The sequence below is a fragment of the Dermochelys coriacea genome, chromosome 5 (assembly GCF_009764565.3).
Source record: "Dermochelys coriacea isolate rDerCor1 chromosome 5, rDerCor1.pri.v4, whole genome shotgun sequence".
In the NCBI taxonomy this organism is placed as follows: Eukaryota; Metazoa; Chordata; order Testudines; family Dermochelyidae; genus Dermochelys; species Dermochelys coriacea.
This window is the reverse complement of record NC_050072.1, coordinates 57,984,409-58,000,657: the sequence shown is the minus strand read 5'-3', so window position 1 is coordinate 58,000,657 and position 16,249 is coordinate 57,984,409. Positions and strand designations below refer to the sequence as shown.

The 16,249-nt window shown below is 42.7% G+C and overlaps 1 long non-coding RNA gene across 1 annotated transcript in view; it reads right to left on the bottom strand.

Annotated features, from left to right (window-relative positions):
• Window positions 1-3,947: 3,947 nt before the first annotated feature.
• Window positions 3,948-16,249, bottom strand: part of LOC122460188 — a 20,126-nt gene continuing 7,824 nt past the window's right edge. The window contains exon 3 of the long non-coding RNA XR_006281311.1: window positions 3,948-4,658. This is a non-coding gene — a long non-coding RNA (uncharacterized LOC122460188). The remainder of the gene's footprint in view (window positions 4,659-16,249) is intronic.

Here is a 16,249-nt window from a genome sequence, read left to right as displayed (position 1 = left end):
GTTACTCTCCCAGCCAGCAGCACTGTCTGCTGCCAGCCTACCCCTCCATGAAAGCAACGGCTGACAATTATTTCGCGCCTTTTTCCATGCAGGCACCATATTGCTGTCAGCATCGTCATCCACCCGCCGCTTCCGCTGCCACTCTACTGTCCTGCTCATACCATACCATGGCAAGCATGGAGCCCACTCAGATGACCATGGCAGTTGTGACCACTCTAAACACCACTCGCATTATCATGCAGTTTATGCAGGACCAGAACCTGCAAAAGCAGGCTAGTAGGCGATGGCAGCGTGGTGAAGAGAGGACATGGACACAGACTTGTCTCAAAGTACAGGCCCTGCCAATTTGGCCATCCTGGTGGCAATGGGGCAGGCTCATGCTGTGGAACGCCGATTCTGGGCCTAGGAAACAAGCACAGAGTGGTGGGACTGCATAGTGGTGCAGGTCTGGGATGATTCCCAATGGCTGCGAAACTTTCGTATGCATAATGGCACTTTCATGGAACTTTGTGACTTGCTTTCCCCTGCCCTGAAGTGCCAGAATACCAAGATGAGAGCAACCCTCATAGTTCACAAACAAGTGGAGATAGCCCTCTGGAAGCTTGCAAAGCCATACAGCTACCGGTCAGTCAGGAATCAATTTGGAGTGGGCAAATCTACTGTGGGGGCTGCTGTGATGCAAGTAGCCAACGTGATCACTGAGCTACTGCTATCAAGGGTAGTGACTCTGGGAAATGTGCAGATCATAGTGGATGGCTCTGCTGCAATGGGATTCCCTAACTGTGGTGGAGCGACAGAAGAAACGCATATCCCTATCTTGGGACCGGACCACCAAGGCAGCCAGTTCATAAACCGAAAGGGGTACTTTTCAATGGTGCTGCAAGCACTGGTGGATCACATGAGACGTTTCACCAACATCAGCGTGGCATGGCTGGGAAAGGTACATGACACTCACATCTTTAGGAACTCTGGTCTGTGGGAATGGCTGCAGCAAGGGACTTAATTTCCAGACCAGAAAATAACCATTGGGGATGTTGAAATGCCTATAGTTATTCTTGGGGACCCAGCCTACCCCTTAATGCCATGGCTCATGAAGCCATACACAGGCACTCTGGACAGTAGTCAGGAGCTGTTCAACTATAAGCTGAGCAAGTGCAGAATGGTGGTAAAATGTGCATTTGGACATTTAAAAGTGCACTGGTGCAGTTTACTGACTCAGTTAGAACTCAGCGAAACCAATATACCCATCATTATGACTGCTTGTTGTGTGCTCCACAATATCTGTGAGAGTAAGAGGGAGACGTTTATGGCAGGCTGGGAGGTTGAGGCAAATCACCTGACCACTGATTAAAGTGCAGCCAGACACCAGGGTGGTTAGAAGAGCACAGCAAGGCATGCTGTGCATCAGAGAAGCTTTGAAAACCAGTTTCATGACTGGCCAGGCTATGGTGTAAAAGTTCTGTTTGTTTCTTGATGAAAACCTGCCCCCTTGGTTCACTCTACTTTCCTGTAAGCCAACCACCCTCCTCTCCCCCCTTTGATCACCGCTTGCAGAAGCAATAAAGTCATTGTTGTTTCAAATTCATGTATTCTTTATTACATTTGTCACACAAATGGGGGGATAACTGCCAAGATAGCCCAGGAGGGGTGGGAGAGGAGGGAAGCACAGAGAAGGGTGGGGGAGGAGGGGAGGATGGAAGGACAAGGCCACACTGCACTTCAAAACTTATTGAATGCCAGTTTTCTGTTGCTTGGGCAGTGCTCTGGGGTGAAGTGGTTGGGTGCTTGGAAGCCCCCACTCTGCATTCTTGGGCATCTGAGTGGGGAGACTATGGAACTAGGGGAGCAGGGCTGTTAGTTACACAGGGGCTGCAGAGGTGGTCTGTGCTCCTGCTGCTTTTCCTGCACCTCAACCATATGCTGTAGCATATCAGTTTGATCCTCCAGTAGCCTCAGCATTGCATCCTGCCTCCTCTCATCACGCTGATGCCACCTCTGCTCTCGCTTATCCCTCCTGTCCTCGTGTTCATTTTGTGCTTTCCTGGACTCTGACATTGTCTCCCTCAACGCATTGTGCTGGGCTCTTTCAGTGTCGGAGGCCTGCATGAGCTCAGAGAACATTTCATCGTGAGTGCATTTTTTTCGGCTTCTAATCTTTGATAGCCTCTGGGACAGAGATGATAGGGGAAGCATTGAAACATTTGCAGCTGTGGGAGGGAAAAAAGGGAGATTAGTCTTTAAAAAGATACATTTTAGAGAACAATGGGTAGAATCTTCCATGGTGAACCAAGCTGTTAACATTACATAGCACGTGTGCTTTCTTTACAAGGTTGCATTTTGCCTCTTATATCGAGGGCCTGCCAGTATGGTGTGAGAGATCACACATGCAGGGCTGGCGGCAATAGAATTCAGCTTGCAGGCAGCCATGGTAAGCCACAGTCTTTTGGCTTCTTTAACCTTCCTAAGATGTGGGAATGGTTTCAAACAGTAGCACCCTCATTTCACATACCAGGCACCCGTTGGGTTGGCCCTTTAAAATGGGTTGGCCATTTAAAAGGACGGGCTGCGGTTTTAGGGTTAATGTGCAGTGCAAACCCAACTAATCCCCCCCACCCCTCCTCCACACAATTCTCTGGGATGATCGCTTCACCCCTTCCCCCACCGCATGGCTAACAGTGGGTATGATTTCTGTTCAGCCACAGGCAAACAGCCCAACAGGAACGGCCACCTCTGAATGTCCCCTTAATAAAATTCCCCTATTTCAACCAGGTGACCATGAATGATCTTACTCTCCTGAGGATAACACAGAGAGATAAAAAACAGATGTTGCTTGAATGCCAGCAAACATTGGGACCATATGCTGCCATGCTTTGTTATGCAATGATTCCAGACTACGTGCTGCTGGCCTGCTGTGGTAAAGTGTCGTACCATGGAGGATGGAATAAGGCTGCTCTCCCCAGAAATCTTTCGCAAAGGCTTTGGGAGTACATCCAGGAAAGCTTCATTGAGATGTCCCTGGAGGATTTCCGCTTCATCCCCATACACGTTAATAGACTTTTCCAGTAGCTGTACTGGCCGTGAATGCATCCCAAGTCTTCAGGGCAAATTAATCATTAAACTCACTTGCTTTTAACCCGTGTATTATATTTACTAAGGTACACTCACCAGAGCTGCCTTCTCCACCTTCAAGGTCCAGGAGCCCAGGGTGGGAGGGTTGGGAGGGTGTTGGATCCAAGTGATAAACAGTTCCTGGTTGTCGGGGAGAATGGTTTCTCTGCTTGCCTGGTGTGCACTATCTTCAACCTCCCTCTCCTCATCATCTTCCTCATCCCCAAAATCCTCATCCCTGTTGCGTGAGACTACCCCCTTGCAGGAGTCCATGTACAGGGGTGGGGCAGTGGTAGGGGCACCCACTAGAATTGCATGCAGCTCATCATAGAAGCGGTATGTCTGGGGCATTTGCCTCTTGGATTTTTTGGTAGGCTTGCCTAAACTCCTTAAGTTTCATTCGGCACTGCTGCGAGTCCCTGTCATAGCCTCTGTCCTTCATGCCCATGGAGATTTTTTCAAATATTTTGGCATTTCGTCTTTTGGAATGGAGTTCTGATAGCACAGATTCGTCTCCCCATACAGCGATCAGATCCAGTACCTACCGTTAGGTCCACCCTGGAGCTCTTTTGTGATTCTGGGACTCCATGGTCACCTCTGCTGATGAGCTCTGAGTGGTCACCTGTGCTGAAGAGCTCATCACACTGGCCAAACAGGAAATGAAATTCAACAGTTCGTGGGGCTTTTCCTGTCTACCTGGCCAGTGCATCTGAGTTGAGAGTGCTGTCCAAAGTGGTCACAATGGAACACTCTGGGATAGCTCCCGGAGGCCAATACTGTCGAATTGCATCCGCACTACCCCAAATTCGACCCAGCGAGGTTGATTTCAGCTCTAATCCACTCATCGGGGAGGAGTATGGAAACCGGTAAGAGCCCTTAAAATCGGAAAAAATGGCTTCGTAGTGTGGATGGGTGCAGGGCTAAACGGATCTAATGCTGCTATATCTGACCTAAACTTGTAGTGTAGACCAGGGCTAAGAAGCACGCAGTGGCCTCTTTCAACATTGTTCAATGGAAATCTAAAAGATTCCACAGTCATTGGTTTCACCTAGCATGCATGTGTTGAGAGACAGCCTGAATCTACTTTATGCTAAATTTGTGTCTTTATTACCCCAGCTGTGGTGCATGAATCCTTTATCACAGGCTTTTTGAGAAGTACATACAGAATCTGAGATACATCTCAAAAAACTAGAGGTATACTATGGACAAATGCAGCTGCTTTTAGAGCCTCTTCTGAGCTGCATGTGAAGCCCATAAAGCAACCACCTCTTACTTCTTGAAAATTACAATGATAATTAAAAACTGCAATGATGTTTTGTTGTGCTAACAAACCATTCAGACATTCTTCCATTCAAACAGCCTCAGAACGATGGCATCTATAGAACAACCTGCACAACAGGGGCCAGATAGCAGACTCTGAAGTTAGTCTTTCTTTGCAATTCTTCTTTGTTGTTAGTTCCAAGATTTTCTTTACAGTTCAGGCAACTTCTGAATCTTCTCAGCAGTTTTTTAAAGATTGTCAGCCAGTCATGCTGTATCCTGTGTTAAAACTGATGATTGATAGATAGATGAGAAGTGACTCAGGTAGGACATCTGGCCAACATATCATATATTCAAAGGAAATAAGCACTCCAAATTTAGTAAAATGGTTTTGCTTTATGAAACCCTATACCCATGTTAGAAAACTAGCAACAAATTCTGTGTACCTATAGTTTTGTATCTGTATCATCGGAAATTTCCAAATATAGATTTTCCAAATAGAGAATTATTCCATCTAGCACTCACCAACTTTTGGCAAAAGAGCAAAATTCCTGTACCAGGCACCACATTCTTTGAGAATGGCATCTTGGCATGTTATGTCAACTCCCTCCCACATTCTTCTTCTCTCTAAGAGTATATCTATGGTGCAATCAGTGGTGTGACTGCAGCACATGTAGACATACCTGAGCTAGCTTAGATCTAGCTAACTTGAAAGACTATAACTGTCACGGTGAAGCCATGACAGCATGGACATTGTTGTGGGCTAGTGGACCATGTAAGTACTCTGGGTCCTAGGAGGACTTGTATAGCCCATGCTGAAGCCCATGCTGCCATGGCTTCACCGCTACTGGCACCTGTGCTACTAGATAAAGCTAGCTCAAGTACATCTACACATGTTGCTGTCACACTTTTCATTGCAGCATAGACATATCCTAAGTTACCACACACACCAGAGTTTGCTTGAGTCATTACTCTCTTGTAACGAGGCCCAAAATATATCCCACCAGGGGAAAACACATGCTTTTGGATGCAATCTGATGCACCGCAAAACATGTTTGCTCTTTACAACCAGGCCCAAGATTTTCTAAAGTGACTAGTCACCTCGATTGCCTCTGCCTTTGGATGTCCAACTAGAGGCACCTTAAAGGTAAGCCTTTAACGTGTCTCAAGTTGAACATCCAAAAAAGGACGCATCTGAAATCATAAGTCCCTTTTTTTTAAATTTTGTTCTAGGTTATACATGAGCAGGGAAGTATTAGTTGTCTTCTACAAGCGAGAAAAATCCTCCATCATCTTTTATCACCTATAACCTCCAGTTGGAAAACTGCTTTGCTCCCTTCTTCTCCCCATACTCTGCCTCCTTTTCTCTCTAGCCTGACTGGAGGTAGAAGCATTTTTGCCTGTATCCCCCTGAGACACTGAGAGGGTTTCTTCTCCCTAGTCCAGCTGCTGGAAGGAGGTGAATATGGAGCTCTTCCACCATCCCCAAAGGCTGCTAGGAGGAGGTCTTCTACTCCTGCTCCATTTCTTTCCCTCTACTGAGAAAATGTGGGGGTTCTTCCATACGAAGCCATACGAAGAAGCATCATAGGGGAAGGCAACATGTGGCTTATTTTATTGCATTTTTCAAAATGGAAAGTGACTATAGTAATTAGAATCAAATTGAAAGAGAAAGCTGCCTCTGGGCTGAGCCCTGGTACTCTACGGTTTTTTTCTAGGATATGAAGTAAATGATTGACTTTTTTTAAAAAAAATACCATCCCTGAAAAAGGGCATTAATGGTATAAAGGAATATATATGTCAACAGATCCTTAACTGCAGCAACACTAAACACATCACTACGCTAACACCAGAGGCACAGCTAAAATACTTGTTAAAAACTATTTTTGTTCTCACCAATACTATTTGAAATACTGTAAAAGTTGAAATAATTTAATAAATGAATTCAGGCTATTTCGCCCCCCCTCGCTGCAAAAAAACAACAACACCGGTTTTGATTCTCATATCCTTCTCATATCTGGTTTAATAGCTTCTCACTAACCAAGCAGCTGCAATTACTTCAGTGGTACAACTCATGATGTAAAGTACTGTTCAGTATCTGGTCCAGAGATATTTGCATTCCAAATAATTCTGGCACTTCGATGTTACTGGCAACAATTCTGGCTAGTATGGTGCCTAACAGTTTAGGGCTGCTGATACTGAGCACTGGAGTTTGATCTCAGTGCTATAGGCTGAGTGGAAAGAGCATATTTCATGAATGTGAAGTTTCTTGACCTCGATACATTTGGCCTGAAGGTTATTCTTTTCAATACTCAAGCCTGGAAAGGGAAAGAAAATCCAGAGAGAGGATATTGGAGCTACTTTGCTTTGTTAGTTGGCATGACTTTGTTTCTTGACTTTAGCAAAGCTTGTTTCTTGACTTTAGCAAAGCTTTTGACACGGTCTCCCACAGCATTCTTGTCAGCAAGTTAAGGAAGTATGGGCTGGATGAATGCACTATAAGGTGGGTAGAAAGCTGGCTAGATTGTCGGGCTCAACGGGTAGTGATCAATGGCTCCATGTCTAGTTGGCAGCCGGTGTCAAGTGGAGTGCCCCAGGGGTCGGTCCTGGGGCCCGTTTTGTTCAATATCTTCATAAATGATCTGGAGGATGGTGTGGATTGCACTCTCAGCAAATTTGCGGATGATACTAAACTGGGAGGAGTGGTAGATACGCTGGAGGGGAGGGATAGGATACAGAAGGACCTAGACAAATTGGAGGATTGGGCCAAAAGAAATCTAATGAGGTTCAATAAGGATAAGTGCAGGGTCCTGCACTTAGGATGGAAGAATCCAATGCACCGCTACAGACTAGGGACCGAATGGCTCGGCAGCAGTTCTGCGGAAAAGGACCTAGGGGTGACAGTGGACGAGAAGCTGGATATGAGTCAGCAGTGTGCCCTTGTTGCCAAGAAGGCCAATGGCATTTTGGGTTGTATAAGTAGGGGCATAGCGAGCAGATCGAGGGACGTGATCGTTCCCCTCTATTCGACACTGGTGAGGCCTCATCTGGAGTACTGTGTCCAGTTTTGGGCCCCACACTACAGGAAGGATGTGGATAAATTGGAAAGAGTACAACGAAGGGCAACAAAAATGATTAGGGGTCTAGAGCACATGACTTATGAGGAGAGGCTGAGGGAGCTGGGATTGTTTAGTCTGCAGAAGAGAAGAATGAGGGGGGATTTGATAGCTGCTTTCAACTACCTGAAAGGGGGTTTCAAAGAGGATGGCTCTAGACTGTTCTCAATGGTAGCAGATGACAGAACGAGGAGTAATGGTCTCAAGTTGCAATGGGGGAGGTTTAGATTGGATATTAGGAAAAACTTTTTCACTAAGAGGGTGGTGAAACACTGGAATGCGTTACCTAGGGAGGTGGTAGAATCTCCTTCCTTAGAGGTTTTTAAGGTCAGGCTTGACAAAGCCCTGGCTGGGATGATTTAACTGGGACTTGGTCCTGCTTTGAGCAGGGGGTTGGACTAGATGACCTTCTGGGGTCCCTTCCAACCCTGATATTCTATGATTCTATGATTCTATGAAAGTTGGCAAGGACTGAAAATATTCTAGTGTGAAGAGAAAATAAGGGAAGTTATAAATACATTTTTTTTAAAATAAGGAAGAAAATCTCAAGCATGGAAATGAAAGGTCTGAATTTTGAAGGCTGCACACTGAGTTCAAACAATTTTTTTTCCCCAGAGACATAGTTATTGTTCTTTGATACTCTAGGCAAGGACCAAAGAGTCTTTCTACAAAATAGAAAGGCTGAAGTTACTTTTGTACTGAAGATTTAATGAGTCAAGATCTTTCCATCACAAACAAGTGTCTATTTGCAGTACCTGCTGGAATGCAAAGGAATAATACAGGTGATGTCTTTGAAACTGAAATGTGCTTATTAACATGGCTGCAAAAAGCCACTGAATGTTGTTAGTATGAAATGACAGTAAATGGCTCAAGTGTACATATTCCATTGCTATCAAATTACCCAGGGTAAATATATCAGGTAAAATAGGCATTCTTCTTAGGAAATTCTTTGTGACATATTTTCATTGTTGTGATTATAGTCTTACAGCATGATCCAAAACACATTAAAGTAAATGAAAACACTCTCTTGATTTGGATCAAGCCCCATCAGCCAATGGAAATTAAAAGGACCCAGCATCTCCCAGGATTGGGCCCTCAGTATAGTATACTGTAATACCCTATTTGGATTTCACCATGCCATGCCTTTGAATTCTCCTACTTAATATGGTATTCTCGCTAAAAGAGGCAGACAATTTGATTGTTCATGTACTTATAAGGTGAATCTTCAATACAGCTGGTCAGGCATTTTTTGGACAAAATGTTTTTTGTCAGAAAATGCCAATATGTAAAAACCAAAACTTTTCATGGAAAATGTATTGGTTTCAATGAAAATTTCTTCAGGAAAGCTTCTCTGATACAGAATGGGATTCGTGTCCACAACTAGAAGAGCCAAAATAGCCTGTGTTTAGGACACTCACATGGGATGCAGAGGACCCAGATTCCAGTCCCTGATCCAAATTAGGCACAGCAGGGTTCTCCCACATCTCTGGTAAGTACCCTAACCACATGGTTATTCTTGTGGGGGACAGAAGTGGCAGTGGGGTGGGGGGTGTCTCTTTTATTCAAGTTTTTTTGAAAGCTCTAGGTTTTGTTCCAATGCAGAATGAAAGCAAATATTAAAACCTTAAATTTAGTGAAATCACAATCCCTAATTGCCATCACTGGACCCAGTCCTGCTCCCACTAATTAGTTTTGCCACTGACTAATGAGAGTAGGAATACAGCCATTTTTGGGAAGGGGCTACTGAATCATTTTATTGTCTGTAGGAACTTTCACTACTACTACAATGGCTACCATTCAGCAGAAGTAGAGAGCAGAAAAAGCTTGAAAGAACAATAAAAGAACAATTTGTAAGTATTGTTTTGAAACATATAAATAGTGCTGTCAGTCGGTGGTTTTTAGGGTTTTTTTTCCATTTTGTACATTTACATTTTCTGACTGCAGTTTAAGAACATTTCACTGCATGCTACTATCAATCATCCTTAACCTAGAAATGTACTGTACATTACTAATGCTTAATTGGCATATCTAAAGTAAATAGCTACTTAGTTTTGCTATAAATTCTTTGGGAACAAGTCTATGATACCACACAACATTGTTTGTTCCAAGAGCAAGTATTCAAGTCTGGAATACTATCTCTGATAGGAGGCAATTAGAGGTGTATTAAAATACCCGGCAACTGAAAAAATAAAGTGTCTGGTGTCCTAAACCTAAAAAAAATGATCTGGAAAATGACAACCTAAGGATCAAAAATTGTTTTGTCAGTCTTCAACATGACCACCACAGCATAAGAGCTAAAATCAGAAAGACAAGCAAAGTAGAAGAGACCAAAAGGAAGGGAGTGAGAATAACATACTAAAGGGAGGAGGAGAAACTTGCCATGAGGCCTGATTCTGCACTCAGTTCCAGCCATGCAGCCTCACAGACAGGGATTGCATAGGAATAACTGAGAGCAGGATTTGGCTCATGACCTGCTGCATGTTAATACCAGCTTTCTTCCTGGGATCTATTTTCGCATTAGGTGTCAGCATTGATCTATTCAGATATACTTTCAGTATTTCTGCATACCTTTTGTGCAGTCACTGGTGAGTGAGTTTATGATAAACAAGTAAGGCGGAAGGTATTTTCAGGGCACACAGTCAGCCCACCATTTTCTACTAGAGAGATATTGGCCTCCTTCTCCAAAAAGATGTTTTGGAACTGTGTTATGGACTTTCTGTCTCTAACAGATTTTCCCAAAACGCTCTTCCCCCATTCTAAAATAGGGAAGCAGACATAAAGCACATGCTACAGTGTGCACTGGCAGTCAGACCACTGTACAAGCAGTGCAATGTGGACTGGCACTTACTGTACTGTGTAAATGGTACATGGTGTTTCATTTATATTTGCCAGCTGGCTAATGGTAGCCAAAATGTTTGTTGCAAAGACAGAATGAGAAAGAAAAATGGCCATACCCTTTGGCACACATAATAATAATAATAATAATAACAATAATAATAATAATAATCCTCCTCCAGAACAGGCTGGTGATGCTCGAGCCAGAGCCACTGTTCCTTCCATCTTTTCGACTTTGAGGCATTATTAGCCACCCTTTTCCTCAAAATTCTGTAGCAGATTGTTTGGGCTAGAGATAGATGGAGACAAGAGGTCCCATCTGGTGCCAGTTCTTTATAGCTTTGTAGCTCTATAGTAGTTCTAGGTCTTTTTGCAGCTCATTCAGTAGAGGAGGCAAAGGCAGAAGTGAAAGTAAGCCTGGGGACAATGTCCCCTCATGCTGTTCAGCCCCATCATTTCTTTTTTTTCTTTTAGAGATTGACAGCCACTAACAGACAGCTGCTCTGCTTACATGCATGGTTCTTTAATGCTGATCTGTCAGTAGTTTCTAGGCTTGTTGAGATTAGTTTATTGCAAAGTCACTAAATGGCACTGGAGATAACTCACACGATAAATACATTCCATAGGTTGATGCAAACTTTTAAGTGATTTTTCCCCCCATGATGAAATGCAAACAATTCTTTTTCATAAGACCAAGCACAAACTTTACTATCCTTATACCATTTTTAAAGTCTCATTTTTCAACTGCTTTCTTCCTCAAAGGGCTAAACAACATTTTTCTAGCATCTCATTTTCAGACTCAGGCTCTTGGACATGTTATGTGGATTTGCACTGTGACAAAGGACTTCTGCCTTTCTTCTGCATGAAATACACTTCCCATTCTTTGGCAATAGTGATGCAGTAGATCCCACAGGATGCTGATTTAAATAAGATGAAAGTCAGTTTGGGTAAGTTTACTTATCCAGCATAAACAAGCCCTTTGGATCCTTGTCTGTTCTACCATTGAAAATTGGAGCATCTCTTGTTCTTGAGCTATGGAGTGTCAATAACATGGAAGTTCCAGACTGACAACTGCCCCACCCCCAACCAGGTGCCACTAAAGGAAGAGAATCTTCCCAAAAAAGTCCTACATAAATGGAATAAGGCTACAAGCTTTCAGCCTCTCCTTGAAGGAGATGCTTACCAAAGGTATGAGAGCCAGCACCTGTTGCAGAAGCAGTGACACAAAGAATTAAATGTGGACCTTGTTGTGGAAGACATGGGGTTGTCTTTGAAAGCTGGCAAGCTTCATTACATCTTGGACAAACTTTTGCCCTCTGGTAAACATTTTTCCAGTTTTTGCAATGTGTCAGCACTGCCCTGTAAACCATATGGGTCACAGCAATACAAATCATTCCCTCCCATGAGGGGCTGAGCACCTGACATTGCACGTTCCCAGCTAGGCCAGAGAGTGAGCAATTGAACTCAGCCTCATGATAGTATAGCACCTTAACTACAGGGCCACAAAGTCCAGATGAAAAGGGAAAATACTTGAGAAGGGTTTTTCCCCTTAAAAACAAAATAGAAAGAAGCCATGAGGATTCCTTCCTAGAGAATCCAAAATGGCAGTTCTCATATGACTGATCAAGTGGTAGCAGCAAAATGCTATAGTTGGTCATTTACATCCATTATACTTTTAAATGTACAGCACTATATACAATAGTAAATCAACAGCTCAGTGACAGAGAAGGAAGGGAAGGCAGAGGAGGCAGTACATAAGAACATAAGAATGGCCATACTGGATCAAACCAAAGGTCCATCAAGCTCAGTATCCTGTCCTCTGACAGTGGCCAATGTCAGGTGCCCCAAAGGGAATGAACAGACAGGTTATCATCAAGTGATCCATGCCCTGTCACCCAATCCAAGCTTCTGGCAAACAGAGGCTAGGGACACCATTCCTGCCCATCCTGGCTAATAGCCATTGATGGACCTATCTTCCATGAATCTATCTAGCTCCCTTTTGAACCCCGTTATAGTATTGGCCTTCACAACACCCTCTGACAAGGAGTTCCAGAGGTTGACAGTGTGTTGCTTGAAAAAATACTTTCTTGTGTTTGTTTTAAACCTGCTACCTATTAATTTCATTTGGTGGCCCCTTGTTCTTGTATTATGAGAAGGAGTAAATAACACTTCCTTATTTACTTTCTCTATACCACTCATGATTTTATAGACCTCTATCATATCCCTGCTTAGTCGCCTCTTTTCCAAGCTGAAAAGTCCCAGTCTTATTAATCTCTCTTCATATGGAAACTGTTCTATACCCCTAATCATTTTTGTTGCCCTTTTTTGAACCTTTTCCAATTCCAATATATCTTTTTTGAGATGGGGTGACCACATCTGCACACAGTTTTCAAGGTGTGGGCATACCATGGATTTATAAAGGGGCAATATGATATTTTCTGTCTATCTATCCCTTTCTTGATGATTCCCAACATTCTTTTCGCTTTTTTGACTGCCGGTGCACATTGAGTGGATGATTTCAGAGAACTATCCACAATGACTCCAAGATCTCTTTCTTGAGTGGTAACAGCTAATTTAGACCCAATTATTGTATATGTATACTTAGAATTATGTTTTCCAATTTGCATTACTTTGCATTTATCAACATTAAATTTCATCTGCCATTTTGTTGCCCAGTTAAGGAGTTTTGTGAGATCCACTCTTCACAGTCTGCCTGGGACTTAACTATTTTGAATAGTTTTGTATCATCAGCAAATATTGCCACCTCACTGTTTACCCCTTTTTTCAGATTGTTAATGAATATGTTAAATAGGATGGGACCCAGTACAGATCCTGGAGGACATCACTATGTACCTCTCTCCATTCTGAAAACTGACCATTTATTCCTACCCTTTGTTTCCTATCTTTTAACCAGTTACCAATCCATGAAAGAACCTTCCCTCTTATCCCATGACTGCTTATTTTTCTTAAGAGCCTTTGGTGAGGGACCTTGTCAAAGGCTTTCTGAATATCTAAATACACTATATTCACTGGATATCCTTTGTCGCATGCTTGTTGACCACCTCAAAGAATTCTAGTAGATTGGTGAGGCATGATTTCCCTTAACAAAAGCCATGTTGACTATTTCCCAAAAAATTATGTTCATCTATGTGTCTGACAATTTTGTTCTTTACGATAGTTTCAACCAGTTTGCCCGTTACTGAAATGAGGCTTACTGGCCTGTAGTTGCCAGGGTCGCCTCTGGAGCACTTTTTAAAAATTGGCATCACATTAGCTATCCTCCAGTCATTTGTTATAGAAGCTGATTTAAATGATAGGTTATAGATGACAGTTAGTAGTCCTGCAATTTCATATTTGAGTTCCTTCAGAACTCTTGGGTGAATACCATCAGGTCCTGGAGACTTATTACTGTTTTGTTTATCAATTTGTTCCAAAACCTCCTTTAATGACACCTCAATTTGGGACAGTTCCTCAGATCTGTCACCCAGAAAGAATGGCTCAGGTTTGGGAATCTCCCTCACATCCTCAACAGTGAAGACAGTGAAGACCGATGCAAAGTTTCTCCGCAATGGCCTTATCGTCTTTGAGTGCTGCTTTAGCATGTCGATCGTCCAGTGGCCCCCTGGTTGTTTAGCAGGCTTTCTGATTCTGATGTATTTTTAAAAAATAGCTTCCAGAGCTGCTGTTGGCACAGTTTAATGTCGTATTAACTATGTTTCTCTGACTATGTACCAGAACAGGCATTATGCAGTTTTTAATGGTCTCCTGATCAGGGACGGCCAAAGGACAAGATCAGGGCAGAGGTGGCATTGGAACCTCTCAATTTCAGGTTTAGTGTCTGAATCTGATAAACCTTTTATTTATACACCCCTAACTGTGCCAAACTTTCTCTTCTGTCATTTTGTCTTTTCCATGATTTCTGACAGCTTGGAAATATCCACCTATGGGCATGAGCAGGGAAATCAGACTCACTGAGATACAGAGCACACATGCACACCCCAGAAAATAGTTGAAAAATAGAAATGATATAAGCTAGCATCATCTCTCTGCGATCCATGCATGGAAAGGACCATCTGTGGGTGGGAGGAGTGTCTGTGCCACCAGCTTCCCCATTCCCCCCTTTTTCCCCTCATCCACCGCCACCTCCAGGAACGCACTACATGGATCCTAAGAGAGCAGGTAGATACTGAGCAGGCAGGAGGCAGTAGGCAAGGTTGAGAAAGGTGGGGGGAAGGGAAGGTATGAACAAGGCAGCTCAAAATCTGGTTTAACTGACCAACAGAGGATCCATTTCCCCCTGTGGAAAGAAATCACTGCATGGAGTAGAGTCACTGTAGCAGCTCTTATGCCACCCCAGTTCATGGCCCCTGGATCAGTGGGTGTGGATAGGTGAAAAGGACGAAGGGTTGCAGTACCCCTGTGCTCTGGCTCTCCCCAGCTGCTGGAGCAGAAAGAAATCCTGAACTTCAGCCATGCGAGTGTTTCTGATCAAACCTGTTTTGTCCAGTATAAAAGTCTTGTCAGAGCCCATTTAGTGGTACAGCCATTGTTGAAATTTTTTGGCACCATTTAATTACAGCAAAGTAAAGTTTCATCTGTAGTTCCTCTGTCAATTAACTACTGTGCACTAATTATTCATAAAAGGCCTAAGACATCATTTACACATAAAGATGAAAGCCTGGAGACATGCAACTTGAACATGACATCTAAAACTTCATTTTTTCTCTTGCAACTTTATCCTTTAGAACACAGCAGGTGCAATTCTTTACAGCATATATACCCAACTGTTTGAAAACTACAGCCATTGCTGCAGTCAGAAGGGAAGCAAAGCAAACTAAATATGATTATAAATCTCAGTTACAGCTGGGAGGTCTGTTCCTAAAAGGTGCTATGTGCATCCTGAACAATTCTGAGTTCCCTAAACATTCACTGGTTTCAGTGGGATGCAAGGTTGTTCAGCACATTGAAAGATTGTTACATTTTTGGGGCCCAAGCACTGAATTTTCCTGATCCTGACTTGGCAAAGGTTATTCATAAAACCCATAATAGCTTCCTTTAATCAAGTGTTTGACCACATTTATGATTTATATAAGATTACCTGGAAGGGAAATGGAGTGGGGATGGTCAAAATTCTAATACGTTCTCTATTTCCATGGAGTACTGTTTTCTTGGACATGAATGATGTGTGAGAAATGAGCCTTTTATTGTGCTGTTAAATTTCAACATGCAGGGGATTATGCCTTATCAAAACCTCAGTGGGAAAAATAATGAATCTATTGACAAATTTAGGACAATTTTTATGCCTTTTGATTCACAGCTAGACTCTTGACTTGTCAGTGGACTAAGTGTAAACATTTAATTCTGAATTTTAGCTTCAATTTAAATAACACTGCCAATCTTCTCGGGATATTTTGATCATTAAAGTGAAAAAACAAGATAAATACTGAAAAGTCAGACTGCATGTGAAATGTGTAAACCAAAAAGGAGAATAAACTTCAATTTGTCTTCTAGATACAATTTAAAATCCAAAACAATTCCTTCTGATATTTAGACACTTTTTCAATATGTCTAATATTCCATCAAATAACCCAATATATCACAGGAGATTTTAGATGTGAGAATGCTAGCTATTGATTATTATGCTGCTGTAACCCATTGAGACAAAACATTGATGGGAAGAAATAAGACCTGGAGGGCATCTAGTTTTGAAAGAAGAGGCAAGCAAGGTGAAGCAATATGATTTCATATGACCATTTAAAAGCCATATTTTGCCGGTGTTTTATTGGGAGGGAAGAGTAAAAGAGCTCCCAGGAAAGTCAGTAAGGCCCAGAAAGAGAAATGTGTCTTGCAGTATCCAGAGGGAGAAATAAAAGAATGAGATTAATCAAAAGTGTGTTCATATAAATGGTACTACAGAAAGATTCTTTGCC